This window comes from Petaurus breviceps, unplaced genomic scaffold, assembly GCF_028583685.1.
Source record: "Petaurus breviceps papuanus isolate PSGF00001 unplaced genomic scaffold, PetGlider_PUasm1.0 185, whole genome shotgun sequence".
Lineage (NCBI taxonomy): Eukaryota > Metazoa > Chordata > Mammalia > Diprotodontia > Petauridae > Petaurus > Petaurus breviceps.
Window position 1 is genome coordinate 23,006,725 of NW_027185797.1, and position 12,094 is coordinate 23,018,818.

The following is a 12,094-nucleotide window of genomic DNA, read 5'->3' on the forward strand; positions in this document are numbered from 1 at the left end:
TTCCCTGGCTAACATCATAGCCAGCCACAACACTGCCCTTATTTGTCTGTGATGCCTTCAAAACTTCCTTCTTCTGTCCTGTTTATTTTTGTTCTGATGCATCGATGATTTTTCTTCCTTTTTATTTTAGTATCACCATCACTATTTCCCACTCTTCTTCCCCCCAACAGATAAATAAAAGCCCTCCCTTGTAACAAATAAGTATAGTTACATGAAACTAGTTCACACATTGGCCACACCTTCATTCAGCACCCTCTAGTGAGGGACGTCGTGCTGGACATATGAAGTCCTAACTGGTCATGGCAGTCATTGATTCCGGTTGTTAAGGCTTCGCAGTTGTTTTTTCTTCATAAAACTAGACTCATTGTACACATTTGGTTCTGTGCTCACATTGGTTCTCATAGGTCTTCCCAGGTTTCTCTAAATTTATCTTTTTCATCATTTCATCTGGGGGCAATAATACTGTATTCGTGTACCATAATGTTAAAAATCTGAAAAGTTTTCAGAATTTGCACATCATCCTTGGGCTGGGGCCATGTGAGTCTTCTCTGTATTGTTCTGCTTTTGGCATATGTTTTGCTGAAGTGAGCAGTACAGAATGTGTTTCTAAAGAGATGGTAAATGAACAGTTCACAAAGGAGGCAGTGATCTCCCTTAAGAACAGATCATACCAAACTAATGCAGTGTCCTTTTGTAACAAAGTCACTAAGCCAGTAGACCGGGGCAATGCTGCCAACATGGTTTACTCAGATCTTAGAAAAAGATTTTTTAAAGTCTCTCATGTTATTCTTGTGGAAGAATTTGGAGAGATGTGGACTAAACAGCATAATAATAGAGGAAGTGCCATGTATTTCCTGTTAAAAGACAGGTCTTGAGGCTTTCTCTCCTGAGTGATAAAAACCTCTTCTAGTGACAGAGGAAGTATTAGGGGTGGGAGTGAGAAGCAGGGACTATATGTGAGTAACTCCTGAAGCCATTGTTAGAAACTACAGGAGAAAAGGGATCTTTATTCTTAGATCTATGAATAACACTGAGGAACATAAATCTTTGGGTCAAACTGCTACTCCTTCACTTTTCCCTTCTTTTTTTATTTTTAAAATTTTAATTTGTGTAATAAAACAAGCATTTCCATAACATAGTATAATAAAAAGATGATTGCATGTAAAGCTGCAAGTCTATGATGTACAACTTGCTATTCCTTTTAAATATATAATAAGGTTATCGCGTAAATTTCTTTTTCTTTTTTTTTCTTTCTTTCTCCCTCCCCAGACATGGCGACCATTGAGCATAAATATGTACATATGTAAACATTCTACATATACTCCTATTTATCAGATTTTTCTCTGGATGCAGATAGCATCTTTCTTCATATGTCCTTTAGAGTTAATTTGGATATTTATAATAGTCAAAATTACTTGCTCAAAGTTGTTCTTAAAGCAATATTGCTGTTGCTGTATACAATATTCTCTTGGTTCTGTTCATTCCGCTCTTCATTATTTTGTGCAAGTCTTTCCATATTTATCTAAGGTCATGGAGTTCACCATTTCTTATATAGCACAGTAGTATTCCATCACAATTATATACTGCAACTTGTATAGTCATTTTCCAATTGATGGGCATCCCTGCAATTTCCAGTTCTTTGCCACCACAAAGAGAGTTGCAATAAATATTTTGGAACATATAAGTTCTTTTCCTTTTTACCTAACCTTCTTTGGAAATAGACCTAATAGTGGTATTGCTGGGTCAAAGGGTATAGGAATTTTAATAACTCTTTGGGCATAATATTTTAATACTCTTCTAAAACAATGTGAACTGAATACAAAAGTGGGGTGCTGGCCTTACTATGCTTGGGGATACCAAGAAGATCTCCCCAGAAAAAAATCTGGAGAGATATATGTTAAACAGCAGTACAATTAGATTCAGAGCTGCCTGAATCTACCCAAAGAGTTTCATTAATGGTTTAATGTCAACTGTGCAGAATGTTTGCAGTGGAATGTCCCAGAGACCTAGGCCAAGAGAAATGATGGCAAAAAATCAGTCAACACAGGACCTTTGTGCCATCAATCTCTGATATGAGAGTGAAATTCTGGCAGCTTGCCTGAGATCATTAGCAATAGGGGCTGTTGAACTGCATCCCTTGCAAGCACACGGGGTGACATATTCCTAATGAGCATGGTCTCATGAGTGTGGGCTACACGAGTGGCTTCTTTCTTTCATGTCAGAGGACCAGTGCATTAATGCAGGCCAACACAAAGTGCTTTTAGTTCAGGTAATAGCACTAACCTGTGATGATGAAGGCAATGCTGAAAAGACACTGCAGATTATTTTAAATAAAACAAAAGCTAAGTTCAGCAGTTAAAATCATTATAGTCTGGCTCAGCCTGTTTTTTCAGGTTGATTATGCATTATTCCTGTGTCTCACTTACTGTGTTCCAGCCAAACTGACCTATTTGCTGTTTCTATCTCCAGCCTCCAGGCCTTTGCATAGGTGGTCTGCCATGGCTGGCAGCCCTCCCTCCTTACCTCTCCCACTAAAACCCCTAGTTTTCTCCAACGTCAACTCCAGTGCTACTGCCAACCAAGGGCTATTGCTGATTCCCTTAGTTGTTAGTGTTCTCTCCTAGAAAACTGTCTTTAATTTATTTTATATCTCTTGTATTTGCTGTTCTGTGTAAACATTGTATCTCCCCCTGCAGAATGTAAACTTTTATTTCTTTGTATCAACAGCTTCTAGCATGGTGCTGGGGAAAATAGCAGGCACTAAATAATGCTTGTTGAATTAAGTTGAGGACAGTTCAAAACACTGGAGAAAACATGCAGAAATGATCATAATAATGATGATAGGAATGACAGCATCTACATAGTCCAAACTCTTGCAAAATGTTTTGCATGTGTTAACTTATTTGATCCTTATACTATCCCTGTGAGGTAGGTGCCATTATTATCTCTTCATAGAAGGAAACTGAGGCCACAGAGAAGTTAAGTGACTCATCCAAGTCATAAAGCTAGTTAATAAGTATCTGAGGCAGGATTTACACTCAGGTCTTCCTGCTTCCACACCTGGCACTCCAGTCACTGAGGCACTCAGTGTTGCCCTGGACTCCTTTCCAAGGCTCTGCAGCCTTCACAGTTTCCTAGAGAGATACTCATGAGCAGAAGCAAATAGCAAATAATCACAAAACTCTCTCCTCTAACCACAGAGGACTTGATTGCACTGACCTTCCTAGGGAGGAGGGGGCCCATGAGGTCACAGATAGAGATTTCAAGCTGGAAAGGATTTCAGAGACCATCTGATCCAAACCCTATGCTAAAAAGAGGAAAGAGAGAGGTCAGGCACCTAGCCCAAAGTCCGCCAGGGAGACTGGTAGGCTTGAGTCAAACCTAGGTCATCTGACTCCAAATCTAGCTCTCCTTCCTCTACACTGTGATGCAATAAAATTATTAGAGGGAGAGTCTCTCCAGTGCCAATATGGACACATTACCCATGACCTGGGTCCAATTTCTTGGACAAGGTTTGGAACAAAGTCTTCAGCTGCCCTTGGGATGGATCCCCTAATGCAAAGGTCCTCATCTTGGACTCCATGAATGTTTTTAAAAACACACATTTTCATAGCTACATTTCAAAACAATTAATTCTTTTGCAATCCTACATATTTTATGCATTTAAACACATCCTTCTGAGAAAGATGGGATCCCTCAGTTTCACCAGAGGGCCAAAGTCAGTTCAGAACCCCTGTCCCATAAGACCCTCTGGCTACACAACACAGAAACACTTCTGCCCCAGAAGGACAGAAAGACATTTGTTCTCTGGCTGGCATATTCTAGCGAAATGCTTCCTGAGTGGCAGTTGTCAGACACAGAAAATCAAAACAACAGTTAAAGAGACCCAGAGGGCCCATGCTCGAGGTAAGCCATACTTTAAAAGTTGATAATACTTCCGTTAAAGCCCATGATTGCTTGTGGCTGCTGGAATGTCACTTTAGGGGCACGAGGGATCTGGAGGATCCACCATGATACAAGGGGAGGCTGGAAAGGCCTCTAGTTATGAATGGAAGTGGTGCCTAAAGGGTAGCTACTTCAGATCCCAAGAAGCATGTTAGAGGATTGGAGATGATCAGAGCTCACAGGGACCCAAGAGGTCATTTCGTCCATGTACAGAGAAGGAAAGTGAGGCTCTTGAGGGGAAGCAACTTGCCCAAGGTTGCACTACCAGAAAGAGGCAGAGGTGGGATTCGAGCCTCCTTGCTCACTCTTTGCTTGCAAGCATGCAGTTTGTGATGTTGTTTTAAAAAGAGAAAACTAAGACTGAAGCCCTTGGATGAGGCCCCAGTCACTTGCTGTTTCTCTACAGGATGGCTCCTCTCCCTCTACAGCTTCAGGAAGGTTGGTCTGTATACCTCCTGCTCTCTCTGCTAGCTCCAGAGAGATAGCACCTTCCTCAGCTCCCCCGCTCCCAGCAGGTGGCACCGGGCAGGTCTTTCTGTCTTGGCTCCTCAATCCATCGCTCCCAGCAGGTGGCAGCAGGTGATCTTCCTCTTTCTATCTGTTATTCCTTGCTTCCAGCTACTATGGGAACCATGATTGCCAAGCACTGAGAAAAGGGAGTCATGAGTGCCTTTACTGTTTTGTTTCCCCCTATTACCACTTAATTGGAGACAGGGCCTTAGTACAAGCATCTACAGTTGTTATCAGGGATCGCTCTTTCGAAACAGAATTACTGCTATCGTTGCGGGCACTGGCCTGACCCTAGTGGAAAGATCTCTCTTCTCCCCTGAGTGTGACGGACCACAAGGAGGTTGGAGGACACAGCTTGAATTTCCACGACGCGTAGCGACGACTTCGTCCCGGTCTCGGGTCGCTGCGCACCTCCAATTGAGTACATTCAAGAGGCAGAGTTGGACAGGGCTCAGTGCCGAAGCATCCATCCAGGTTCCAGCCAAGGAACCCCCAAAGTTGCAACATTGTAACGGACCGCTCTGCTCCAGAGACTAAGTAGCAATGGAAACATCCCGCGCTGGCATTGAAACCGATGTTTCCACTAAGTAGCAGCGGAGGCCCCGCGGCTGAATGGGCATGTGAGCTTTAAATCCCCACTCACCAGCTCCCTGAGGCCGGGAGGACAGAGGAGGGCAGGGCCGCGGTCCACCCTAGGGGGTCGCCAATCCTCTTCTCCAGGATAATCCTGAGTCAGACATTAGTGAACCGGCAAGGACTTCATCCTGACCGAAATTCTTTGCTTCTAAACAGCCTCAGAAAGGCAACCAGAGACCACGGACAGCTGGGTGGGGCAGTGGATAGAGCTTCGGACCTGAGTCAGGAAGTCCTGATTTCAAATCCAGCTTCAGATATTTACTACCTGTGTGACCCTGGGCAGGTCACTTCACCTCCCTCTAACTCAGTTTCCTCAACTGTAAAATGGGAATAATAATAGTGCCTATTTCCCAGGGTTGTTGTGAGCTTGTTGTCAAACACCTGACACAGAGTAGGAACTATGTAAACATTACTTATTATCAGGGGACCTGGGTTCAAATCCTGCTTCTGACTGGCTGCTTTGGCCCTCTGGGCCTCAGTTTCCTCATCTGTAATCGACAGTTAATAAACACTTACTAAGCACCTAATACATACCAGGAACTGAACTGGATGCCCAATACCCCTTCTTGCTCTAGTTCTCTGATTCAATGAATTCAAAGGGTATAAATATTAAGGACCTAAAACATCACAAAAGCATCACAGTATGACACAGGGCCACAGCACTCTCTGACATACCTACTTAGAGGAGCGAGAGGACTCTGATATAGATATATTTTCCTAGATGAGTGGGCACACCCTCCACCCTTCCATGACAGAGTAGATAAGTCCTAGAGAGACAGTGAGTGACTTGTCCAGTGTTGCCTGACTAGTGTCAGAGGTAAGATGTGAACCTGCCTTCCCATTTCTAAGCCTACCATTCAATTCACTAGTGCACACACACACGCACACGCACATGCACACATACACACACATACATGCACCCACATATATTTACAGCAAACATAAATTTTAATCACCGGAATCAAGCCTTAAACTTTTTTTGGTTCTGTATTTTAAAATCACACTGATGCCAGACTGAAGCAAAGCACAGAATCTCCATTTCAATCTACTTCCTACCATTGAACAATATAAAAATTATATTTGGTTTCAGTCTATGTCCAAAAGAATCTATAAAGTTCTTGGCATCCAATAGTTCCAGAATATAACAATGAAATGTACATACAAATACACAGGTATGATGGATCCTTGGCAAGATCAGGGTGTTGTCTAATGGAGTGACACTCAACCATTGCTGTCATTTCCATCTAGGTTCTTTACATCAGGAGATAAATTTGAAAAATAGGATACTCCTGAAGAAATTCAATTTGCACTGAACACGACTATACAAACTTATTACACACTCACAGGGCTCATCTGAATACAGCACTCCATTTTTTAAATATGCAAGGATGACTAAGTTAAACTGTCTATGTTTACCTTGGGGGATAGAATCTAATGTCACCTTTGGGGGAGTTTGGAAAATGCCTTCAATATTAGGTTTTCTCTTAATGGCACCAACAAAGAGTAGATTTTGATAATTATTATTAAAAAATTTCTGTTGAACCCTCATTACCTGCCTGATACCTGATTCCGTACTATGAAGATTCTGTGATCTTCACATTCTATAATAAATGTGAAAGAGCTAGGTTTCTCAGCCTCAAATACTTAAGAGACTACAGGAGAAGGGGGAAGGTGAACATATTAGAAAGATGGCATCTGCAGGATCTTAGAGCTTTGAAGGACATCCTATAATACCCTTGCTCCACCTGAGTAAGGGACAAAGGTGACATCTGAATCCATGCTTTCTGACTGCAAAATCCAGGGCTCTATTCACCATACCAGACCTATGCTCTTAGAGAGTTGTCTGGGCACAGAGAGGTAAATGTGACAACAAAGCTGTAGGGTGTTAGAGGAAAAGATCATATAAATTAGAATACGATGTGTGTATAGAACCTTGTTCTCCTTTGAGCCCAGATGTGGAAGGCATCGCTTTCAGCTCGGGGGGGGGGGGGGGGGGGAGTGGAGCTAGGAAAGACTTCAAGGAGGGGGTGGCATTTGATGTGGGCCCTGAAGGACAGAAGTACAGATTGGAGATCAACAGGCAGAGACAGATGATAACACAAACAATGGAAAAGTTGTTTACTTATCTATTTCACCATTTTTTATTGATAGCTATTAAATTGATTTTGAGTATTTTTCTGAATGAGAGGCAGCTAATTGAGCATGATTTGGGTACAGTTATGGCCTCTGACACACGCTGGAGGAGTCAATCAACCTCTGAGAGGTGCCTATCTATACTGCTAGAAGGAGTGTCCTCACTTGAAATTGTCTACATCGACAAAATCAAAGGTCCAGTCCCCTCATATTAATTAAATAGTTCCAATGAATGTATCCTGTTATGCTATCCATTAGCTCATTTAATCCCCCTAACAACCCTGTGATTTGGGTTACACCTATACCATTATCCCCACTTTATAATCATAGGTTTAGAGCTGGGAAAAACCTTAGAGGTCATCTCCCCCATCTCCCCCATTTTGCAGATGAGGAAGGTGATACAGACATAAAATGACTGATCCCAGGCCACACAGGGAGCAAGCTGGAGGGTCAAGATTGTACTGAAGTCCTTTGACTCCAAACTCTGAGTTCTTACCCCTACATCAGATGAGGAAATGGAGGCACTGAGAGGTTCAGAAAATCACCTAAAGCCACATAGTTTTAAAATCATGTCTCTGATCTCTAAACCCAAAGTTCTTTTCACTACTATTGTTCCTTTTTATTCCCTCAAAGGTTGAAGTCAATAAAAAAAAAAACAATAATCATCATTCTGACTGTGTCTTTGTGGTTTCAAATATCCAGTCCAACTAATTTTTTCACACTTTGTACCAGGTTGTTTTGGTGCCTTGCAGACAAGGCTTGATTAAAACCTTGAAAAACTGGATGGGTTACAGCAGATGCATGATGATTCTAGGACAACCTAAAGTTTCCTTTCACATGCTAAGATGCTCTATTCCATTAAGAATTCTGGGGAACAAAGAGAGAGGAGACAAGCAGGGCAAGTCAGTGTCAGGTTATAATAGATGATCCTCAAGAGAAAGCTGACTCATGAAAGGAATCAGAAAGACTGGCTCCCTCTCCCCCACCACACCCACATACACACGTCCCATACACTCTCTTTCAGAGTAGCCCTGGCATCTAGTTCAGGCAAGCCAAGTAGAAGACTGCTTTATCATCAAGAGACAAGGTGTCACATAATGTCGGTTTCAAGAGTGAGAGGGGTAATTAGGCATCATGGTAGCAAAGGAGCTAAAATGTCAAGAATCCATTTATAATCCTAAAGGATCTGTAGAGCCCCAAATTCCTTTAATTTGTGACAGAGAGAAATATAGAAGAGTCCCCATAATCATATATTAGTATCCTCTTGCCCTGTATGCCTGGACACTTCTAAGAATTGACCTTGGATGTCAGGAATTTTAGGAGTCTCAGTGGTGCCACCAGAATATAATTTTATTATGCTGACAGCAAGCACTTATAATGTTCTGGAAAGGCTAGCTGGACTTTTGTATCATAGTTCTGTCTCAAATAGTAGTAATGGTAGTAGTAGTAGCAGCAGCAGTAGTGGTGGAAGAAGGAGGAGGAGGATGACAAGAAGGAGAGAAGGAGAAAGAGGAAGAAGAGAAGGAGGAAGAAGAGGAGGAGGAGAAAGAGGAGGAAGAGGAAGAGGAGGGGGAGGAGGAGGAGGGGGAGGAAGAGGGGGAGGAGGAGGAGAAGAAGAAGGAGAAAAAAGGAGAAAGAATAAGAAGAAGTTGTTAAAGTATTCATGCTTCTCATCCTCATTACCAGGTATATTCAGTTACCATGGTAGCTGGTTATATAGCAAAGAATACCTGGGACCTATTCTCATCTATCATTTTTGGTAGCAACTTTTTTGTTGTAGCTTAAGGAAATCCTGAATGTCTGAGTTTGGGGAGTGGCATTTAGCTCTGCCATTTAGAAGGAGGGGGAAACCTGGATTAGAATAGTAGTCCTCTTGCTTGAGAGGAACTCTCTACCCTAAGAGAAATAGACCCTCCTTCCTCTAAATTCAAAAGCCCAAATTCCACAGCATGATAGACTAATGGAATTAACGAATGGGAAGAGACTTTAGATAATTATAGAATTTAAGAGCTGAAAGACTATCTAGTCCCACTCATGCCCCAAAAGAAATCCCTGTAGCAATGTGGTCATTCAGCCGAGAGAACTCAACATCTCCTGAGGGACAACTGAGTGGGTAGGAAATGTTTCCCAATACCAAGCATAAATCTATTTCTTTGAAATTTTCACCCTTCCTCCTGGTTCTGCCCTTTGGAATCAAACAGAACATGTCTAATTCTCTTCCAAACGAGAGTTTTTCAAATACTTGGAGATAGCCATCATGTCTTCCCCCTCCTCTCATCTTTTCTTTTCCAGGATAAACATCCCAGTGCTCATTCAACTATACCAAGGCATATGGTAGATGTGCTTACACTGATTGCTTGATGGATACTGATTGGCAAAAGGTAATGAAGATGGGGCCAGGCCTTAGGGAGGAAAGGATTCAAGTAAAAAGGGGAAGCTATATCGTACCTGCAAGGAGAAGATCAAGGGAAGAAGGCAGAGATGTGTTTCTTCTTTTATCACCATCCTGGTAGCTGTAGGGTATAGGCATTTCATCATTGAGGTTCCTAGCTTGAGCACTCTAATCTTTTTGCTTAGTCTATACCAGCATCGTAGCAGGAAATGACTGTATGACCACTATGACGTTAGATGTGATGTGAACTTGTTTATTTTAGTCATGTCTGTGTAGGTTGCTTCCAGTTCCTCCCTAAAGAAATGCCTGTTGGAAAGAGAAGAGAAGAGTGGTTGAGTCTGGGCAAGCTGGCATCTGAAGCAGCCTTGTTGCGTCAGTGTTCTACCCAAGTTCTAGTTTCACTTGTAAGAAACCGCTCTATTTGCAGAAGTGATAGGATGACGATGATGATGATGCTAGGACACCAAGGATATATGCAAACACATCCATATGTGTATATTTCCATAACTGATAGATGTATACTTATGTACACATACATACATATATATTTGTGTGTATATATCTTCATATATACATGCATGTCTATATTTATATATCTATATATGTGTATATTTGTATAGATATAGATGTAGATAAAACAAGGGCTAGTTTTAAGAGCAAAGGTTCATAATCAGCTATATGAGTTGCTCCTTTACAGCTTATATATCATTTATTGCAACTGTCACAAAGGCTGAAACCCATAATTACTTGCTAGCACTGCTCCTTCCTGCCTTTGTGAAGGAAGATTGGTTCATTTTTCTCTTTGCAGCCTCGTTTTTAGTTTAGTACCTGGCACAAGTAAATGCTTGATGAATGTTTGTTGATACATAAGGTGATTGGGTTTTCCCTATTCTAGCAATAAGACAAAGGTCAGCCCTGTAGAAGAACTTTAGAGACTTTCCTAAGAGTTGACATCAACCCACTAGTCACACTTTGTGTGTGGTGGTTAGGTTAATTCCAAATTCACCTCACTGCTCCATCAAACAGCTCTTATCCCTCCATCTTGCCCACAGTGATTTTGTTAGAGATGGTATCAAGTGCCTTGCTGAAATCCACATATTCTGTGTCTAGCTTTCTGCTGATTTAATGAACCTGTTAAAAAGGAAATGAGGTTAATCTGGAACCATTCTTAATGAGTCCATGATGGCCTCTGGCAATCATCATGTCCCTTTCTGAATGCTCACAAATAACTTGTTTAATAACTTATTCTGGAATTTTGTCAGGGATCAGTGTTAAACTCTTCAGGCTATGGTTTCTGGAATCGCCATTTTTCTCTCTTTTGAAAATCTGGAAGCGTCCTATTAGACTTGACTCACCCTTTTAAATATATAACAAGAAGAAGGAAGAGGAGGAGGAGAGAGAAAAAGGAAGAAGAGGAGAAAGGGGAGGAAGAGGAGGAGGAGAAAAAGGAGGAAGAAGAGTTTAGATGAAAATCACATCTTCAGTTTGTAACAGGGAAAGCAAAACCAAAGAAAACACTACCCAGTTTTTCAATTTGCATCCTCCACTTACAAGGAAAGATATAGAAAAAAGAAAAATGCCAAGGGAATAGGTTAATAAGTAAATTGAGACTATTAGTAAAGTTGCTTTTTTAAAAAGCAGTACTGCTGACCAATTGTTTGGAACCTTTTAAATTGAGGTTATTATTGCAGGATTCTCAGATCAACAGGAAAACAATCCATTAACCTGCTAATTCCTAACCACGCTTTTAATGTTTATAAAAGACATAATTGAGGAAGGGATTGTGTGCATATTCCAACTATTTTAACATTAAAGTTTTGTGAAATAGCAAAAGAATATCAAAACATCGTTGCTCAACATGAAATCACAGCTTCTGACCAAGAAGATCTGAGAAATCTAGCACATGGATTTTTAGCAAAGAACAAAAAACTGACAAGCCTCTTAATTGTCATCTGATACAAGAAATAAGACTCTAAATGGTCTGAGTAAATTCCACATACTTGGGTTAGATGGAAATAGAGTTTTAAAGACATAGCTTAGTGTAGAACGTACTGAGAAAAAGACATGCTGATTGTCTTTCAAGTCTAGGGGCAAGAGGGTGCTTGAAGAAACAGGGCAGTATTCTCTGTAATTAGTTTCTGAGTAGGAAAGAAGAATTTTCCTTCTACAGACAACCTCTCTCCCTTCCCGATTTTTCTCATTTCTATCGATAGACTGACTCATAGTCAGGATTGTTGTTGGTTTGTCCTTCATTCTTGAAGAAGACCATAACATCAGGGAGATGATGACATGACTTGCAGTTGACTTTGATTTGAGTAAGGGAGAACTGTCATAGTCAGGAAGACCTCAGTTGGAATTCCACCTCTGGGATATGCAAGTTATATGACATTGGATAAGTCACTTAATCTTCAAGTGCTCTAAGTCACTCTCTCAGACTATAAAAAAATAAGATGGGCGGCTAGGTAGGCACAGTGAGTA

At 41.3% G+C, this 12,094-nt stretch overlaps 1 non-coding gene across 1 annotated transcript; it reads right to left on the reverse strand.

The window, feature by feature from the left end:
• Positions 1-485: 485 nt before the first annotated feature.
• Positions 486-590, reverse strand: LOC138162000 (U6 spliceosomal RNA). The gene has a single exon (XR_011168510.1). It is a non-coding gene; the product is annotated as a U6 spliceosomal RNA (small nuclear RNA).
• Between the last annotated feature and the right edge of the window lie 11,504 nt (positions 591-12,094).